Genomic DNA, 10,974 nt, shown 5'->3' with positions numbered 1-10,974 from the left:
ATGTACAATGGAATTAGGCAGGACAAAAGACCAGTCTCTCATAGCTATAACAGTCTAATTACAGTACTTATGCCTAACAGATTCAACTGTATTTAGCATCGCATACTAGGGACACTACCCTGGTTACAGTGTGCTACCCTTGGGCATTCCTGCAGCTATTCTCAAATTCACCCAGCACAGTTGGTAAGTCTAATTATATTTAACATTTAGCTTTTACATGAAAATAAGTAACAACAAATGAAACCCCATAGGATGAATCTGCCACATCAACTATTCTCAAAAGATAAATACCCTGGAGCATATCTAGAATCTTACAAATGCTTGTAGTCCCCCCCACTTTTCCATGATAAGAGGTATCTGATAAAATCAGGGAAAGCTTTCATTCCAGAATTGGAGAGCGCAAGATTGTTTTATCTGAGAAGCTCAAATTGTAAAAGAAACTGCCATCACCATATAGGTGTACTGAACAGCAACTATCATAACTTTGCATCAGTGATGTGAAGGTAATTTAGCCTTGTCCTCAGTTCAGAGCTCCCTAGACAAGAAACTGTTGCACTAACTCAAGCAACCCCCTGACTTACCTGTTATGGGTAGTCCTATTTTACTAGAAACAAATTGCTAAACAGAATGGCACTAACAAGCAGGGTTACAGCTTTGTAATTGGTACCTCTTATGGGACTGAAGGTCTGCTTACTGTACATTTACCAACATCACTTGCTCAATTTTCTTTGAACAAAAACAAAACAAAATGAGAAAGTTAATTAAGCAATTGGTGTACTTGCTGATGCATACTAAACAAATAAGATACTTGCTCATATTTATTAAACAAACTATAGTTCTTGCCATCCAATTTTTCATTTGCAAGATCAAGGTGTTCTATTTAGGTTTCTATCCAATTAATAATCCAAAATTCAAAAAGTTATTTATTATTTCTTTTATCCTCCTACAGTCTTGTATCCTTAAAGGGCACTGCTTTACCCTGGTTGGGCTGGCTCCCGTCTTTAACTTAACTTTTATAGGGCTGCATTTTTGGCTCTGCCAGGCATTCCCAATGCCTGCAATCCTGTGTATACCTGATTTAGGATTTATCTAACTTCTGGGGGTGCAACATTGCTTTTCCCAGTTTGTGTTAAAGCCAGACTTAAAATTTTCCGTCAATTGGTCTTGCTTGACACTTAGCTCCAATTTTCTCTACTGAATTTAATCTCTACATTCAACTGTTCTAATACATCATGCCCGAGTAACGGTTTTGGAGAACCTGGCAAGTACAAGAGTTTATATATTCCTACTTGTTCTCCTAACTTGTATTTAATTGGTCCCCAAAAAGTAAACTTCTCTTGCCAGAGTTCCTACAACTATTACAAAAATCATCTACGGGTAATAATTCTTGATGTAGCACAGAGTAAGAGGCACCCATATCAGAAAACAAACTCTTTACCCTGCTTCCCCAGGTGCTTTCGGTCCAGTGGGGGTGGAACTCTCCCCGAGCCCTTCCAGGCTCCCCCTTACCTCTTCTTCTAGGTAAGGACATCCCTGTTTCACCTTGCTCAACTTTGCCTTCCTCAGCCTGTGTTTTCCAAACCCTTTCCACTTTTCAGACTTTCATCATTACTGAAATAAAATGTTAGTAATTTCTGTTTCACCCCCTCCCCTCCCCAGGCCTACAGTGCTTACACTGGGATATCGGGTTTCCCGAGATCTCTGCAGATGACGGCTATTCTCACTTTCAATGTCCCGTCCCATCCCCATTCACAAGTCACACACCCTGCAGTTACAGCGGGAGGCTCCGGCCCCCAGCTCTCTCTCTCACTCCGAGGTGCTCTTACAAGCCGCGGTGGGGGGAGTTGTGCGGGGGATGCGTTCTCAACGACCCAAACTCTAATATCTCAAACTCACTGTTTTTCCTTAACCTTTTTGCCGTTGTTTTTTTGTTTGTTTGTTTGTTTGCTTTTCCACAATTCCACTATTTGTACTCCCTCAATTGCACATCCATATACCATTACCAATTGCACCATTACCAATTGCACTTCCATATATCATCAAGACAGTTTCTCCCACTGCCTTCCAAATCCACAAATCAAACAATACAGTTCTTCAACTTCCACAAACACCCAGCACTTGGTCTTGTGATTAGGGCACTCAATTATAAAATTGGTCCCATTACTCCGTTTATGTTCCTGATTTCTTATTCAATATTCCCCCTGGCTCACCAGCAATGTTTCTCCAGTGAGCAAAAATACAACCCAGGGAATCTTCCCGGTATCACTTTAGACACCCTTTGTTCCACAACAGCCTCGTACATGACATAACATAACATAACGTATCGTAACATAACACTTTCACAACATAAACATTTAACAATCACAAAGACAATGACAATAATCAGTACAATTTATCCTCAGGATCCTTCCTCTCTCTGCCTCCTTCCAGGGCCCAACCTGCCCCCTGTATTCATTTTCCACACTTGCATAGCTGCCCACCTAATCATACCTCTTTCCTCTCCAGTAAACAACATACCCAATAATAGACATCATTTCCATCCATGAGTAGAAATTTGGCCCCAGAAATTGATTTAATTGCTCTGCTACTCCTATAGGATCCTCAGTTAAGAATTTCTTTTCCTTCTTAAAATTCCTTACTTCTCCGCTAGTGAGTGGGGAATTTACATAGCCTATTTCCCCTTGTCCCAGTGGAACCTCCCGTAAGGGATACATGAGGGCATTAGTATGGTTAGTTTTAGGGAAGGGGAAATTTTCAATATCTCTTTTACATTGTTCTAATTCTTTCCTGAGCCCAGCATGCCTTCCTTCCTGTAGAGTAACCCCATTTGCTTCCCCATTTTCTCCTTCTGAGCCTACAACTATTGCCCCTGGTGCTACATTGGGGTTATATGGGGGAGGTAGATTCTTTAAAGGATCCCATTGATTAGTTCTCTTTTCTAGTTCCTCCCCTCCCTGGTCCGGACCTTTCCTTACTAGTAACAGACTGGCTTCTTGAATCCAGCAAGCAGCGTAGTCTGATTCCTCCTTTGAAAAAGGGGGTTTTATTCTTTACATATGAATTCAGAATCTGACACACCCAAACTTCGTCAGATCCAGACGAATATTGATTTTCCCTGTATTGGCTCTCTAGGCCATGTTTGTATACAATAGTTAAGCTTTTTTTTTTTTTTTTTTTTTTTTAATCCATGTCCCTGGTCTTGGGATCATTTTCCAATTCTGAAACATTTTCCCCAAGGGGCTATCTTTAGGCACGACTTTGGAAACCTTTTTCCCCTGTCCTTGGGAGCTCCTATTCCCCATCCCTCCGGAATGCTACTGTGAACTACCCAGCCCACAGGTTACCACACTCCGATTCTCGGATTTAGGGCCAATCCCTCCGGAGCACCTCGCTCCGATTCTCGGATTAATAGGGGTGTACTGCTGGCACTTCGTCAAGTGTCCAGGGTACCGCACACCAACAGCTCCCTCCCGAGACTCTTCCTTTTACCAACACAGCCGCTTCGTCCGTCTCTGGCCCTGCCCCTCGCGGGACAACAGAACCGCAGATCGGGACTCAGCACTCGCTTCGCACTAAAAGTGCGTCTCAGTCACACACACTCACTGGAGTCTCCACCGACCCCCAAGGTAAGAATCAAACTCCCTTACCTTGGTCCGTGCACGAAGTTACCGGGTCCCCAGGGGCCAATACCCGTGCCTACCTGCCCCTTGGCTTTCTCAGAGCCCGTCCTGTATGTAACAGTCTCGGTTTCTTATCGGCCGTCCCAAGGAGTCACCTCACCACCCAGACAGGACCGCTGAAATCAGCGGGGTGCACCTATCCTGTCCAGGGCAGTAGGGAGACCTCCAAAGAAGCGATAATAATCCCGGACGAGCCCCCAAATTGTTGGAAACATCCAAATAATTTTTGCCAGGACGGTATCTCTGATAAAGCAGATTTTATTCGCGATCGCAATGGCGGGCGTCCCGCAAGCAGGAGCGCACCTATGGACACAAGATGACCGTCTTTATACCCTGTTTTTCCCTTTATCCATCCCCCTGCCCTGTTTCCCCATTGGCTGGGTACTCCAGGTTCACAATCTTATCAGTTTATGTTTGTTGATTCGTGTGTTATCTGGTGTAGCCATCCTGTTGTTTCCAAGATGTCTCGGTGCTCTTCTTGTCGTATTGAGATGGTGATTGTCTCCGAAGTCTTCGTTAAACAAAGAGCTCCGGGGGGGATGATGCCAGGCTTCAGATGTCTCTTCAGGGCTTCTTCGGCATACCATGCTTTGTTCTCTGGTTTGATCTCGTGCAGGATCTTCTTGCAATGTGTGTGACAAAATATACATATATACACCTATATACAGAGCGTGCATTCCTGGGAAGGTTTGTCTAGAGGATAAGCGATGTAAACTATCAGAGTTCTTCCCCAAGTTAAGTAGAAGGACTCCCAAAAGGAACTATGACAACAGAGTTCATGAAATAAAAATATTATCCAATTCTAATGCAGAAACAACATTTGATTCCCACAGTAAGTACCCTGTGTAGGCTTACCTTGACAATAGAGAAGGTGATTTTTTTATAAGTTTCTTTTGCGTGGTTTTCTTGTTTAGTTTGAGTGCTTATATAGTTCTTCTACCAACTGTGGAACTGTATTTCAAGGCAAGTTTGTGGTCTGTATTTTATTACTTGTTAGAATGTTAAAAGTTAGTAAATTGTATGTGAATTCAGCAATGTGATCACTGACTAACTTGAACACCTAGACTTGCTGGGGACTTGAAAAGCGCCAGAGATTTGCATGACTGTAAGGGAACTGCCAAGTCAGGGCCCAAATCACTGACTGAGCACCTGGGAGAGACCAGGTCAGGCCTGTGAGAACAGCCGAAGGCAGTTCAATTGTGGAAAGGGTGGAGCCAGGCTCTACTCCTCTTAGACCCCATTTAAGAGCTGACTGCCACTGAGGAATAATATCTTTCAGGAGATCCCTCCTTTGCAGAGTTGTTTTGTGAGCCAGGGACATTGGATGTGTGCACTTTTTTTTTTTCGACAATTTCTCATTGTGCCTGTCTCAGTGCAGTTAGGAAGGTGAAATCTGAAATCTTGCTTTTTCCTTACTTTTCCTCCTTCTACTGCTTTCTTTTTTTGTTGTTGTTGCACTGAGTACTTACCGAACTATGAACAGCATAGAAAGGCTACAACAGGTAAGGAAGTTTTAAAGACCTCCTATTGTCCTTGTACTGTTTTTTTTTTAATATTTCTTTTCATATTAAAATAAAAAACTTTGACATCCATTGAGTAGGTCTGGGGGGAGGGTTCTATTTTCTCAGCTTGGTAACCTGAGTTGATGCAGAAAGGAGGTGGCTAGGGATGTTATTACCACAAGTGAGTGTAGAAACCGGAGAAAGTTAGAGCTTCCTCATATGACAAGGGAGAGGTACTCTGTAAAAACAATGACAGAACAAAGGTAGGATTACTGAGGTTGCTGATGATCGATTGTGTTTGTCGTTGACAAGGACTAGGGATTTGATTCTCATTTGTCATAAAAATTTTTAAAAAATGCTTTTTCTTCTTCACTGATGGAAGAATGCACTCACAGGGCCTGGGGCTAAAGTGAGGGTAAGGAGAGTTTATACTTCTGTTTATAATGAAAGACATTGCAGAAGCTGGTATGTATGTTGGAAGCTCTTCTGGATGCAGATACCAAGGAAATACATTACGGACCATAAGGCGGATTTCTTTTGTTGTTGTCTTAAACTTTATAGCTGTACCTGCTCAGCCACTCTGGATAGTAATGGTAGGATACATACTGATAACATTACCATGCAAATAATGTGAATAGTAAAATGACTTGGATTGTAGCAGTTAAAATTATCCAACTTAACATGGGAGAAAATCTATATTTGTAGCTATGAATTTATTGCTGATTTAAGACATATCTTATTCCATTATTCTATTGGAAAAATGCATCCATTAATTTCAACATTCCAATACATCCAGATATAATAATTAGTGTAATCCTTTCTTTTTAACTATCCTACAAGTTTTTTACCCCTTGGAAACATCCCACCATTAAAGAAAATTCCTGAAGGGGAGATGCAGTCGCATCTCCCCCCAAGGAAGGTCTAGCTCCAAGCTCTTATTTCTCTTTGAGAAGTTAAGTGATGACTTAGCCTCATGAATAAGCGTCTCCAAGGATTTGTTTGAATGAATGAGATCATGAGAGGCTAGGCGACAGACACCGGTCAGATTCCAAGGGCTTCTTTTCCGGGGCAGTTCTATTTGTTATCTCTATACCTAAGTCTATAAATAAGCAGGACACAGGAGTCAAATCTGTATTTAGTATGTTTGCATATTACTCTAAATTAGGAGGAGCTGGGGGGTCTGCTCAAGGATAGAAAGGCCCTGAAGAAGAATCACCACCCAGTAACAGGCTGTTCAATTGCCAACCACAAGAGCAAGCACCTGGATCTATCCCACCCCAGTTGTGCATAAAGATGGGGACAAGGCTGGAGAGCTGCCCTGCCGAAAGGAATGCAGAGGATGCAGTTGACCAAGTCAGCAGCACATCCCAGCAGTCTAGGGGGCCAACTGCACCCCAGGGCACATCATGCCCAGCATAAGAAGGGATCATCCCACTGCAGCATTACAGCCTCATTGTGATAATTATGTGCAGCTGTGGGCAGTGCAGTATAAAACAAAAGAAATAGCGGTCTCAAAGCATTCAAGGAAGGACTAGAACTCCCTTTCTCAAAATAGCTGAAAGGAAGCTGTAAAGCAAGGTGGGGCTCAGCATCTTTTCCCCAGTAGCTAGCAATAGGATGTGAGGGAACAGCCTGAAGTTAAGTCAGAGGAGAGATAAGGAAAAACTTGTCAGAAATAGAGGGTGAGATATTGGAACAAGCTTTCCCAGGTCACCAGGTGACAGCCCAGGTCTGCTAGAGTTCAGAAAGCATTTGGATGCCACTCTCAGAGAGGGCAGCTGAAGTCTGGGCAGCGCCCCGCAGAGCTTGGAGATGGGGGTCCCTTCCAATGCAGGATGCTTCCTCATTCTGTAAACCAAGAGACATTTGAGCTAGTATATTTGTTTCTTCATGAACTTTTCCTCTCATCTCAGTAATACATTTTAGACATCCCCCTGGAAGACAAGCCTCCATTTCATTTATCACAAGGAACTATACATCAATTGTCTGCCAAAATTGTCATAAACTTTTGAGTAAAATAACCTAACATCTCATTGAATCTCTGTTGAAGTTGAAGTCATTAGGAAAGTAGTATCATATGTAACTTAATGAACTCCATTTTCTGACCTAAATTATCTACATGTTGCACTTTAATAGTTAATGATATAACTCTGCTGCTAACTCTTACATGAAGATACAATATACTACATAAACATTTAATGCAAAGGCAGAACCCCAACCCCAGTTCCATTTGTTTTGTTAAAGAGCTCAGTGCAAAGCAGGAAGCATTTTTGGTCATTCATGTTAGAGTTTAATCTCAGTTTGGCTCAAAGTTTCACAGGAACTAACCTACCAAGATTTGATACGAAGGTCTTTGCCAAGAACCACTAGCTCATTTTACCTAGCAAGAACCCAGAGGAAGTTCTCAGTGAACTCTTCTTAAAAAAGGAAAACAGAAGTCTTTTTTGCAAGGCAGTCACTGCCACTCCACTTTTAGGCCAGCTCACCTGCCTTTGAGTTCAGGAAACTCTCCTGAACTCAAGAAACATTTCTATCCAGAAATACAGCTGCAATGATACAAACACTGGCAATATAGTGGGTGATTTCATTCTGTCAGTAAAGCAAGTCTGACACTTCTGCAGTAGATAACTTGTAAAAATATTTGTTATTGATTTCAGTCTCACTTTTTCTTTTACAGAAGATGCAGTGCCAAATGCTGATTGCTTAAGGGATCACTTTTCTCCCTTCTTGCATTCCCCAAGTTGGTTAACATCAGTAGCAAGGGAACAAGGCCCTAGTGCAGAAATTGACAGCGCACCCTCATTTTTGGTGGTAAGGATTCACTGTTGTTTTACGTCAGACAGGTATCCACTTCACCACAAAACCTTGAGCTAGGTAAGCCTAACCAATTCCATTTTAGTGCAGATATTCATAGGCATCCCAGTTCCCACACACAACACAGAGAATTCTCACCTGCAGTAGAGACAATCTTTCCAGAAAGCTTTCACAAGCCAATAATTCCTCTACAAAAGGGACATATCACCAGCTTCCCACCTAGCAGAAGCAGGCTCAGTATTTTAGGGGCATACACTGAAATGAGAAGAAATATATCTAAAGTATCTCTTCTATCTTCATCCTGAAGTGAAACTGAAGTGATAAACTTCTCCAAGAGAGAGACCTAGCTTTTCAATATTTAAGCTTAGACATTAAGTTTTTAAGTTGTCTTTCTGGCAATTCGATTCACTGATTTTACAGGAGCATGCTCTTAAATTCTAAGAAAATTACTACACAGAGCAAGCATCCTCTTTTGTCACAGAGACAGACTTGTTTCAAACAGGATTTTTGACACTTAAACTGAATTCTCTCCTTTAGCAGGACACAGAATCCAGCTCCTCCCAGTTTTATCTGCTACCTTCAGGACCAGGAGCACCACCAAACAGCCACCACCACATAGGAGCCGCTCCAGGACCCAGGGAAGAGACCCCTTCACCAGGGAGCTCCCTCCCCATCACACCCCCACTCAGGGGGAGCCCCAGACAGGAGGGGCTCCCCCCCCCCTCATAGTCCCACTCTGGGGGAGCCCCCCCAGGGCTCCCTCCTCAGCCCCTCCCAGGGCTGCCACACTCCAGCCGGAGACAGAAAAAAATCCGTTATTGACCTGCACCCAACCCTCCCACCCTAAAAATAAAAAAAAAATCATCTGAGATGGTGCAAATCCCAAATCCCAGCCAACAGCCCCATGCCAGAGGGGGAGACAAGTGCAGCTCACATACCGTGAGCTGCACTTGCCTCCCCCTCAAAATACCAAACACACAAAACAGCCCCAGAGAAGCCACACCCGAACACAAGCTCCCTTCCACCTTCTTTAAGGGACCCAAACAGGGGCTCCAGGGTAAAGGGACTACACACAATACACCCACCAAGGACCACCTACAACAAAGAGTACCCATCTGGTAGATCTCCCCTGCTTCTTCCACATGCACAACACAGCTCCCAGTCTAGGAGAAGGACCTTCCTTTCAGGACCAGCTGCCACAAGGATCTGAGAGAAGAAAACAGCTTGGGAGTGCTGGACATAACCAACCAAGACAACAGGCCACCCCACTACAGGAAATAGCACCAGGACTCCAAGCTCCCACAGAAAACAGTTGCCAGAGACCCGCAGGCTGCACTTCTCATTCAATTCCATTCCTCCAGGAGCAGGGCTGCCACACACCATCACCACTTAAACAAACCTAACACCTGACCCCAGCCAGAGAAATCAAGCCCAGAGGCAGCACACTCTGGTCAAGGACATCACTTACCTCACCAGCAGGATCCCCACTCCAGCCCTGAACCTGCAGGAAGAGCTCCATAAATCAATTCCAAGGGGTCACAGGGCTCACACCCCTGGGTCCCCCCATCACTCACCTTTCATCCCACCACTGATGAAATCACTTCCATACTCTGGCAGATCCTCACTGCTAAATGCTCCACTGTGGCACACACCATCCAGAGAAGGGGACTCCACCATCTCTCCAGGCAACCTGTTCTATCACTCACAACAAAAGCATTCTTACTTCTGATGTTCAAGACCATTGCCCCCATTCTATCACCACACACCTCCCATCAGTGTGTGAACAAGCCCATTCCCAACAAATAGACTCCAGCACTTCAGAGGTTTACTGAGCTAGGGTGTTAGAAGGTAAGGGGGCCTGTGAGAGCTGGTGAGCATTTAAACAGCTTTTCTTCCAAGCCCAGGATCGGTGCGTCCCTGTGAGCAAGAAATTGGGAAAGGGTGGCTGGAGACCTGTGTGGATGAGCAAGGAGCTCATCCCTCAGAGAGGGACCTGGGTGTCCTGGTGGACGACAGGTTGGCCATGAGCCAGCAGTGTGCCCTTGTGGCCAAAAAGGCCAATGGCATTCTGGGGTGCATTAAAAAGAGCGTGGCCAGCAGGTCGAGGGAGGTGATCCTCCCCCTCTACTCTGCCCTGGTAAGGCCTCATCTGGAGTGCTGTGTCCAGTTCTGGGCTCCTCAGTACAAAAAAGACAGGGATCTCTTGGAAAGAGTCCAGCGGAGAGCCACAAAGATGGTGAAGGGCCTGGAGCATCTCCCCTATGAAGAAAGGCTAAGTGATCCGGGTCTGTTTAGCCTTGAGAAGAGAAGACTGAGAGGGGACCTGATCCAGGTCTATAAATATCTAAGGTGTGGGGGGCAAAGTGGCGAGGCCAGACTCTTTTCAGCAGTGTGCGGAGACAGGACAAGGGGAAAGGGCCAGAAGCTGGAGCATAGGAAGTTCCGCACCAATGTGCGCAATAACTTCTTTACGGTGAGGGTGACGGAGCACTGGAACAGGCTGCCCAGGGAGGTTGTGGAGTCTCCTTCTCTGGAGATATTCAAGACCCGCCTGGACACCTACCTGTGCGACCTGGTGTAGGGATCCTGCTTTGGCAGGGGGGTTGGACTTGATGATCTCTGTAGGTCCCTTCCAACCCCTACGTTTCTGTGATAGTAGCGATGTTCCCCCCCCCCAACATCCACTGCCCTTCTCTTATCTAAGCAGAGACAACAACACAGAAGGCTATCAGGTTGGTCCAGCATCACTTCCTCTCACCAAATCCACCGTGGCAACTCCTTAGAAATTTCTTCCTCATCAAGTCATTTGGAGATGTCACCCAGACCAAGCTGTCCCATCACCTTGCTGAGGAGGGAGGTGAAGCCAGCTGGCCTGTAGTTGCACAGGCCATCCTTCTCACCCTTTCTGAAGGTTGTGGTGATGTGACTATCCTCCAGTCTTCAAGCACCTTTCAAACAGGAAAGAGCATAAGGAATAT

The 10,974-nt window shown here is 44.7% G+C and overlaps 1 long non-coding RNA gene across 2 annotated transcripts; it reads right to left on the bottom strand.

Moving 5' to 3' along the window:
- Positions 1 to 3,922: 3,922 nt before the first annotated feature.
- Positions 3,923 to 10,184, bottom strand: LOC149917003 (uncharacterized). 2 transcript variants are annotated; one of them, XR_016468682.1, is made up of 5 exons: positions 9,571 to 10,184; positions 9,465 to 9,497; positions 9,096 to 9,202; positions 8,135 to 8,251; positions 3,923 to 7,030 (listed from the first exon to the last, which is right to left on the bottom strand). It is a non-coding gene; the product is annotated as an uncharacterized LOC149917003 (long non-coding RNA). The 2 variants fall into 2 exon arrangements; XR_016468683.1 differs by having other exon boundaries at positions 9,108 to 9,202.
- Positions 10,185 to 10,974: the final 790 nt, after the last annotated feature.

Source organism: Phasianus colchicus, chromosome 8, assembly GCF_987193195.1.
Source record: "Phasianus colchicus chromosome 8, bPhaCol1.hap1.1, whole genome shotgun sequence".
Taxonomy (NCBI): domain Eukaryota; kingdom Metazoa; phylum Chordata; class Aves; order Galliformes; family Phasianidae; genus Phasianus; species Phasianus colchicus.
Note: the sequence above shows the minus strand (reverse complement) of the source record. Positions and strands in the feature narration are given on the sequence as shown.